Here is a 10,065-nt window from a genome sequence, read left to right on the forward strand (position 1 = left end):
AGCATTTTGACGTAATGATTTATTTAAATTACTTTTATTTATTTATTTTTGAATGAGTAAAGTTACAAAATTCAAACAGTACAAACCAGAATATAATGAAAAATGTGTCTCACCTCTTCTGTGCAGTGACCACTCCGTTTCCCTTCCCAGTGGAAAGCACTGCTATCGATTTCTTGTGTATCTTTTTGGAAATATTCTCTATCTCTGAAGTTTTTTTTTATTTTTATTTTTTAAACACAGATAGTATCATATTGAACACACTGTTGCATACTTTGCTTTTTCTTGCTTAAACATTTATGTTGGAAATTTTTCCTTATGGTACATTTGTCGTTTTTAATGACTTCATGTATTTCATTGTATGGATATGCTAGAATTTCTTTAGCCAGTCCTCTGTCTTTGGATTTCCAATCCTTTACTGTTACAAACAGTATGCAACAAATCCTTGAACATACATCATTTTGCATTGTGGAAGTACTTCTGTAGGATAAATGCCTAAAATAAGAATTGCCAGGTCAAAGGGGACATGTGCTCTTATATTGATAGATATAAAATTCCTTTCCATAATGCCACCAGCATGGATGAGAGGGCCGTTGTCTCACATGCCTGGCAACACAATGGGGAAACCAAATTTAAATTCTGGTCAAAGAGATTAAGAGTTGCTTTTTTTTTCTTTTCATTTCCTTAAAAAAAAAAAAAATCCCTGGGATGCTTAGATGTAGGCATCCTACTACTCAATTTGCATCTGAAAATAGTCACATTACTTTTCCTTTACATTTGCTTTTATATTTGGATGGGGGTTAAGACCAGAGAGAATTTCTTTGAGTGACTTTAGAGGGGAGCAAAGGAACTAATAATCAAAGAAACTCCTTGTGGCTTATTGGCTCTATAAGGCTTTCAGAAATCCAGGGTTTTTATAGTCCCCACAATGGAGAGTTTTCGTTTTATTTTTGACAGTGAGAAAGGAGTGGACCGTTTTGGCCAGCAGGCGGCAGCACGCACTCACATAGAGTAGGTCTCCGACTCCAATCACCGGATCCATGTACTCCAGCCCGGGACTCAGGAACTCGACGGAAACACATTTTGTTACCATCACTGCCATCTCATGGAGTTCCCGAGCAGGGAACAAAGCTTTGTTAGAAGACCAGAATAAATTAAAATATTAAATGTCGGCTCAGTGACATGGAATTAAGGGGTAAAAAAAAGAGAGTAATGTGAACATAAGAATAGCATCATGTCGTAGGAGAAAATGTAAATTAAATATTTAGTCATACAAAGCTACTGCTTCGTTTATGAGGCAAAGGAGGAATATCCTTTACTGGTTTAAAATTATATTTCATATCCATTTTGCTGAAAAATGCTAAAACTGTCAAAGAATTTATTCCTGTATTTTCTATTCCCCTACAAATGGGATTTATTATTTCACCTCAAAAAATAAGTTAACCTGCTCCCTTAATATTAGTCCATTCAACCAGCAAATATTGAGTGCTAGGAACAGGGGATATAGGGTGAACAAGACACAGCAAAGCACAAAACACTTGGGACTTAGCTCAGGAAACTGTGGTTCTAGCATTAGCTGTGGCACCATAACTAGCTTTATGATCTTGGCTAAATGACTTAACTTCTCTGTGTCTGAGAAATGAAGATGATTCTAATGCCATCTGCCTTACTGACCTCATAGATGCACCCGCACCCCCCCCCCCCAAAATGTTACATACAAAGATGCTTGATAAAAGAGCAAGTACTACACAAATGAAAGTGTTTAAAATTATATAATGAATATACAGCAACAGAAATGGCAGCTTAGGGAGTCCCTGTTATATGCCAGGTACTCCGCTAAATATACACATGATCTCAGCTAAGATGGCACCCAGTGAGGGAGGTATTATTGGACCCCTTTTCGAAGCATAAGGCAGTTGGGAAACTTGATTGAAGTCAGATTGTTAGAAAGTGGTAGAGTAGAATTCAGATCCAGGTCTGACTCTAGAGTCCACCCTGTGCCATGTCAATCTGGTTCTTCATCATTCCTCACTGTTCTGCACTTAGAAATGGTAGCTCTTGCTCTTTCAATTTGACTCATAAGTGAATTAGCATCCAAAATATTAAGATTTAAAGCTATGACTTTTCACACATACATCAGTTTATGGAATCGGTTGGTTTCAAGACAGTCCATGAAATAACTTCTCTATAAAAATTTGGTCATGTGTCTTAAGAAAAAAATTTTAAGATCTCAATTTAGTCCAGTGGCACGAACTATTACTGGCTGGGGAAAAAGCAAACACATGAAGGATAGAAAACCAGGAAGAGAGAAAGATGAATAGGAAGAAAGAGTCATAAACAAAAACAGTAATGGAGGAAAATCCAGGCAGATTTCTGGAGTTTCTCACCATACAGGAAACAAGTGGAGTTGGGACTCATAAAGAAGATGCCCCTACCTGGCCTAAACCTCCATGGGATGGAATTGCCCATGCTCTGGGCAGCACCCCCTAGAGGCTTCAAGGGGGAACTTCTCAGTGGAAGTGAAGCAAGCACTTCATCTGTCAATGATGGGGTCTTACTAGCTGGTGATGAGTTGGTTTACAGAGGGAAGATCCCAAGTGTCTCACCAATTTGGGGTACTATTTTGAGCCTAATATGCCTTTCCTGAATCACACAGCTGCAAAGAAGATAATTACCTTCTGGTTCTTGGGACCTTCAGTGGAGGAGCAATATCAAGTGAGGGGAATGACTATGAAGGCAGGTGCTCTTCTTGAACTTTACAGACACCAATTCATTAATAATTAATTAATAATGTTTTATTATCTGTTTTACTGGTGAAGAAACAGAGATTTTTTTGGCTGAGTAAAAATGGTACAGCCAGGATTTGAACCCAGGCATTTTGGTTATAGAGTCTGTATTCTTAACCACTCCACTGGTCCATCTCATAATAGTAACAATAACAAAGAAAAACAATAATAATAATGAGGGAGAGGAGGAGCAGGAGAAGGAAAAAAGAGGAAGAGAAAATAGAAACAAAAAAGAAGGAAAGGACAAAGGATGTAACAACTGGATCCCATGACTATAAAAAGTCAAGCAGTTTCTGATGACATACAATGGGCGCTGCCTTAGGCACTCTTAAGTCACAGTCTATTACGCCCTGGAAAAGGAGTGGGGAAGCTGAGCACAAACAAGTCATTTCTATACCATGTGGTAACATTGTCAAACAGGAAAGTCCACTGGAGTAAGCCAACTGGTGTAGGCAGAAATTCTTGTGTTCCCAACCACATCCTACCGGTGGAAAGTTACTGAGTCAAAGTGGCTGCACCATTAAGGCACAACAGGACTCACAAACCAACAACTGTGGCATTTTGTTGTCACTGTATTTCCATAAAACCAACCCTATTTGTACAAACCTGTTCTGGAAACGTGAGATTTAAACCAATTCACAGCCTTATATGAGGTCTGCTCTCTGTTCTTTGCTTTAAAAACTGCAAAACATCTGGGCAAACCTTAGATAGGAGTTAAGTCCCTGCAATTAAAAATAAAACAAAAATATTCCACCAGTAAAATTATTTCAACTTTTGCTGTGTGCTTGAAAGTTTTCATAATAGAATATTGGAAAATATACTCCACCAAAATTTGCAGAATGATGACTAATCTCTTATTTGTGCCGGTTCATCAAATTGCCTAATGGCAGCTCTGGAAAAGTAACTGCCTTATCCCCAAAGCTTTTGTTCTTCAAACGAATGATGAGCAAGTACGTCGCAATCGGAGACCAGTGTGTCCCTAGGAATTCGAAATGGGCGGTGAATTCTAGTGGGACACCCAGGAAGGTTCCCGCGGCTCTCTGTAGAGGACCTGGGAGCCAAGCCTCGTGAGGGATTGGAGGCGGCGGAGCCCTTAGGACTGGGGGAGGGGGTTACCCCACCAGCGGAGGGTTCACCATTCTGGGTGGATCGTCTGCTCCTCGCCCCGGTCCATCAGCCGCGGCGGGGAGGAGCACAGGGGACCGAAACCCAGTAGTTCGTAGGGTCCACTAGCAGGTCCGCGCAAGGATGCCGATCCGGGGCGCCCCCGTGAGCTCCCACAGAAAGTGAGGAGCTGAAAATAAACAACAAAGCAAGGGGCTGGGGAAAGGGGTGAGCGCGACGGGAGCAGGGCCGAAGACACAAATAGTTCGTACCCCATGTACCGCCTGCTAGCCCCACCGCCAAGGGGAAAGTACCAGGGTCAGGTACCCACAAAGCCCGCACAGTCCCCTTTTCTCTGGGGCGGGGATTTGAGAAAACCCAACTCAAGGGGAGGGGGGGTCACCACACCCGCGCCCCCCAGTGCCCCGCGCAGCTCTGTCAGGGGCGGGCCTGGCGGCTGCACCGCCACACAAAAACCTCAGACTTTTCTTTTCGGGGGTTAAGATGGCAGGTCCGGGGAACAAAGGAAACTTGGGCCCGGCCCGGGGAGCGGCGTGTGTGGCTCGCGTGCTCGCCCCGGGTCCTGTGTGGGAGTCGCGGGGCGCTTGGGCGAGTCTGTACGCAGCGGGTTCCCGAAGGCACCAACACCGCGCCCGGCGCCAGCTGCACCCGCTGCCCCCGCCCACCTGCAGCGGCCGGGGCCGCTCGGGGGTCTCCCGGACCGCGGGGGAGGGGGACGCCAGAAGCGCGGCGGGGGGCGGGGAAGGCGATGGGGCGGCGGGGCGGCGGGCCGGCGCGGGTGGGCGGGCGGCGCCACGTCACGGCTGTGATCGTCCTGGTATATAAGGTCCCGCCGGCCGGCCGTGCTTCCCACCTTGCCCGAGCCCGCCCCTAGCCAGTGGTTCTCCACGCACCCAGCATCCAGCGAGAGTCGCAGCGCGCCGACGGAGCGGACATGGGCAAAGCGATGGTGGCCAGGCTCGGACTGGGGCTGCTGCTTCTGGCGCTGCTCTTACCCACGCAGGTGAGGCCCTGGCACCCCGCAGGGCTCCGGGGGCCGCGCCCTAGGAGAAGGGGAGTGAGGTCGCCCCGTGGGAGACGGGCCTCTTGTCCGCACCTGGGGTCGCAGACTGGGACGCGAGGATAGAATCTTGCTCTGTGTAACCGGGGGCGGGGCGCGTGTGGACCCCACTGCTCTATTCCTCTCGGGCTGTCCCCGCCCCTCCGGCGGCCCGAAGAACAATGCAGCTCCGGTCGCGGGCTGGGAGGGTACTGCCCCACCCCTATTGCCACGCTGCCCCCTCCTGGGCAGCTTGGCCCCCGCCACACGCTTTCATCCGGAGGAACCCGAGGGGTTAGCAAAAACGAATATGCGCCCCACCTCCTCTCGTCGCCCAGAGACCTCGGGTTTTTAGAGAAGATCATTCCTGAATCCTCGGTCCGCCCTGCTTCTCCCAAGGAGTATCTTCGCGTCCCCAGCGCACCACATAAAGAGGGGACGATCCCCTTCGGGGAACGCTGCTCTCCCCGTCCTCCACACTCGGAGCTAGCTGGTTGGTCTCGAGGAAGACCCGACCATCTGGTCCTATCCTCCCACCACAGTCAGGACGGCTCGGGCTAGGTGTAGGGCGGGAACCCCCTCCTGATCCTGCGCTCTCTAGGGTGCGACCTAACAGGTCCATCCCTTGTCACCTCGGAGCTCCACGTTGTCCCATATTGGCTCGCTCTGGGAAGGCGGCAGGTGAGACTTTTCTGTCCGGAGTCGCCGTCTGGCTTCGTTCCGGTCCCTTCTACCGCCGCCCCTAACCCAGATCTTCACCCCGGGGGCGGACATCGCCCCAGGCGCGTGCACCAGGGTCGCAGAGACCTGGCGGGCGCGGCGCTGCCGGGCGCGGTGGGTGTGCAGCGGCCGCGCGGGAGGCCCGGGACAGAGCTTGGAAGATTCGAGTGGGGGCGGGGGCACTTCTCCCGGGCAGCCCGGGCTTGGAGGGCGGGGGTGGCGGAGCGGAGTGGTCTCCATAGCCTTCGGTTGCGGTTTTCGAGGAGTGCCCTGGGTTTCTGTCCTGGGCTTCTCCCGGTAAAAGTTGGTGGCACCGGGTCCTTGTTCCCTGGACACCCAGTGGCCGGGCTCATCTGGGACCGGAGCCTGAGTGTGGAGCGCCTTTGGTCTTGCGCTCTGCGGGTTGGGGTAACTGTACCCTATTGTCTTGCTGCCGCTCGCTGCGCTCCCGAGCCTTTCACATTTCCTCAGTGGGGGAGGGGAGCGGCCTCAAGAAACAAACTCGTCCCCCCTCACTAGATTTTTTTCCCGAAAAATTATTACTAGAGAGGCTTTAGTTAAGCAAATAAATCTAGATTAGTAAGGTATATATAGACATATATATATATTTAATTAAAATCTAAGAAATAGGTTTTTTTTTTTGTTGCTGTAGAAAGGATCCTTAGATTCTTAGAATGATACACTAACCTCTATTTTTAAAAATGTCACCTGCTGCACTAAAGCTTTTTGTATGAGTGAAGAAGAGGTTACCCTCAGGGATCCCAAATCAGATCCCCTGAACCCCTGTTTTAAATAATTTCCCTTATTATTAATGCTTTCCTTTTAATGGGAGTGCTATTCATTTCCTTATCGAACAGACTGAATCTCGTGCACAATAGATGCCCAATAAATATATTTGATATGATCAAGGTTCTTTTTTGTTGTTGTTGTTGATAGCGTATTTTGGATAGGACTTGAACATTTTTTAAATCAATGTTTGTTTGATGACCTTATGGGTTTTACAACAAAAGGAGCTGGTGCTGATGTAGGAGGGTTTTTATCTTTGGATTAATAGGCAGCCAATTGTACATGTGGCCCAGACTCCTGATGGTGCCAAGTCCTCCTCCCTGCCTGTAATCAGACGCTCTTGTAAACCCTCCAGAGAGAGCGAGAGCTGAAAACTCCAATTTGCCTTTGTTCTGTGACAATGGAGAGATTATCACGTGCCCCACTGGACTGTGCATTTCATGGCTTGAAAAAATCAGTGCGGTAAATGATGCCACTCACACTGGGACACAGGGGGATCCTCGGTTCTTGCCATATCCTGAGCTTAGAGACCTGCCAGAGAGGCTTCAGCTGGTGAAAACTTATACTGAACCCTCATGGCATTTCCCCTGAAGACATTCGGACTTCAGGCGAGGGCTGTTGGCTGTGTTTCCGTCTTTTTCCTATTTAAAACATTTTGTGGCCAATTTTGAGAAAGGGTATAATTCCAAGATGAGACAAGATACCCTAGGTCCCTGTAGTTGATCTGAGGCTATTTTAATTGGGTATGTGAAAGTTATCTAGCAAATCCATGATAGACAGGTAACCCAATTCCAGTATTGTAAATCTCAATTACAACATATTAAAATCCAAATTATTTGTGTAATTAAAATCTTCCCCTTCCCAGGAAAATAGAGGAAACCTTATTGCAACGCTGGAAAATCAATTTAATCACAGAAACTGTACTAAGAAACGTTGGTCCTTTATTCCTTTATGAGGAATTAAAAATAAAGCCATATTCTTAGGAGTTGTATAGCTATTGAAGAGTTTTGTTTCTTGCTGCTTGGCATTCTTGTTTAGGCACCTCTAGGTAGTGTGACACAATGACCTTGTTGTGGGTACTAATCAAGAATTTACATTGTGTATTATGGTGTATTTGGAGGTATATATGACATACATGAAAGTTTATCAATATAACTTTTTATGTATTTTAGATTTATTCAAATCAAACAACTGCCATAACACTTTCAAGTAACTCCACCCAGAGTACCTCGGCTGCCCCAAGTACAACTAATGTCACCACCCCAGGAGGTGGTGCCCTGCAGTCTACAGCCAGCCTCCTCGTGATCTCACTCTCCCTTTTACATCTTTACTGCTAAGAGACTCAGGTCAAGAAACATCTATGCTTCCCCATCTTCTGAACCCAACCCAAATGGCATCTGAAGTCCAGTGTGGCAAGGAGAAAACAGGTCTTCATCGAATCTACTGGTTCTACATCTTATTGATACAGAAAATGTTGAGAATCCCAAATTTGACTGGTTTGAAGAACATGTGAAGGATTTGACTAGATGATGAAGGCCAATATTAATTCTGCTGGAGTTTTATGCAGAAGACAAAGACAGACAACATCCAAAATGAAGAGAGGATTTCCTTAAATGTGACTTAAGAAATATGGACACTTAAAACTCTACCTTGAAAAACAAATAGATTTTCTCTTACGTAGAGAGAAGCAATGGGGTGTGGAATGGAGATTCAGTTTTCATTTGGTACATTAAATATATAGGGCCATGAAATGATTAGGTAACATAAAAGCTTCCATGATTCTATTTATGTGTACGTTAGAAGGAACCTCCAGGTGTTACTGTAAATTCTACATGTACTGTTTCACCAATACTAATTTAATGCTGATAAGCTCTAGATAAAAGTTTTACATTGTTAAGCTATCACTGTTCTCTTGGGAACTGAACTCTTTTATTTCTGAGGCTTTGGATTTGACATTGTATTTGACTTTTTATGTAGTAATTGACATGTGCCAGTGCAATGATGTATTGGAATCTACCCACCAGTGCAAGCATAATGAATAAACCTTGCTTATACACTTGTAAAATCAGATGGTAGGCATTTCCCATCACATTCCCATCCACCAACAGCACCAGATTCATTTAGCTAAACTGATTCCAAAGAGTAGAAGTACATTGACCTCAACCAATTTCAAAATGCTGCATTTTTGTTTCTGCATATATTGAATACTTTTTACAATTTAATAAGTGGTCTGTTTTGAAAGAAAAATTGACAGGTCTTAAAATTTAAAAGGCAAATGTGAAGGAGCCAAAAGTAAATAATGTATCCAGTATTTGGGAAGTGAGGACTGGAACCTATCCTGCATTAAATTCGCAAAAACTTTTATACTCTTTCTGTAAATACTTTTTTTAACTTTATGAATCAGAGTAGCCACATTTGGAACACTTTCTGTATCAGTTAATATTTTTTAGACAGTTAGAACTTGGTCCTAAGCCTAAAGTTGGCTTGATTCTGGAAAGTAAATCTTTTACAACTGCCTCAATGCACAGAAACCTTTTTAAAAATAGATACCCTATGAAGTTTTTGTTCGCATGGTCACACACTGATGCTTTGATGTCCCAGTATCTAATATGGCCACAGTAGTCTTGATAGCCAGTCATTTTTTACCCCCTCTAGAATCCTACGTGGGAACAACCAGATCCAACAAGCTACTGTGTGTGTGAATGAACACTCCCTTTTGCTCTATATGTGAATGCTATACATCTGTTTTGGATTGTATATTGTGTTTGTGTATTTATGCTTTGATTCATAGTAACTTCTCATGTTATGGAATTGATTTGCATTGAACACAAACTGTAAATAAAAAATGGCTGAAAGAGCAATCGAATTTTGAATTTTTTTTTTTCCGGTCAAGGAATATTTTGTGGGTGACCATGGTTGTATGAGTGTCCATTTAAACCATTAGGATGTGCCTCAATATTTTCCTATTAACTAGACTATCACAGCTAAGCTGTGTTTGGCATTACCAACAAGTCACAGGTTTTGATTAATAAATTCCATCAAAGGGTTGGCCTCTTTAGGCCCATAAGGCGGCCTCCCTACTTATTCAATACATATTAAATTCTGGCCATATGTCAGTGTGCTGAAGATTGAATGCTGAATTTGATGGATGAGGTCTTTTCTCATGGAGTATGCTTTAGTCGAGAAAGAGTATGCATGTAATGACAAATTGGCAGTATACTTTCAAATAGTGCTCTAGGGAAACTGACTCCCATAGGCATTGGTTGAGTGGTCACAATAGGTCTTTGACATTTGAGCTGACACCTGAAGGACAAACCAGTTGTGGGAAGTTCTGAAGGAGAATTCCTGATAGAGGGAACAGCAAGTGCTAAGTCCCTGAGTCTGTTTATAATCTCCGGCACTGTTTACATATCTGCACAATCTTCAACCTTGTGAGCTTGGAGGCATACAAATCATAAATGACATCTTTATTGAGGATCAGGAGCCAGAGCTGTGCAAGAAGGAGCTAGAGTAGCCCAGGTATGACTCACTGACAAGGAATCTGGGAAAACTTGGGTCAAGTAGGCTTTTAAAGGTTTGCAAGGCACACTTGTTGCTAGCAAATGCTTCCTA

The 10,065-nt window shown here is 44.9% G+C and overlaps 1 long non-coding RNA gene across 1 annotated transcript; it reads left to right on the top strand.

Annotated features, from left to right (window-relative positions):
* The first annotated feature begins 4,752 nt into the window (after positions 1–4,752).
* Positions 4,753–9,314, top strand: LOC119539662. The gene is made up of 2 exons (XR_005217916.1): positions 4,753–4,911; positions 7,626–9,314. It is a non-coding gene; the product is annotated as an uncharacterized LOC119539662 (long non-coding RNA).
* Positions 9,315–10,065: the final 751 nt, after the last annotated feature.

Source organism: Choloepus didactylus, chromosome 7, assembly GCF_015220235.1.
Source record: "Choloepus didactylus isolate mChoDid1 chromosome 7, mChoDid1.pri, whole genome shotgun sequence".
NCBI lineage: Eukaryota > Metazoa > Chordata > Mammalia > Pilosa > Megalonychidae > Choloepus > Choloepus didactylus.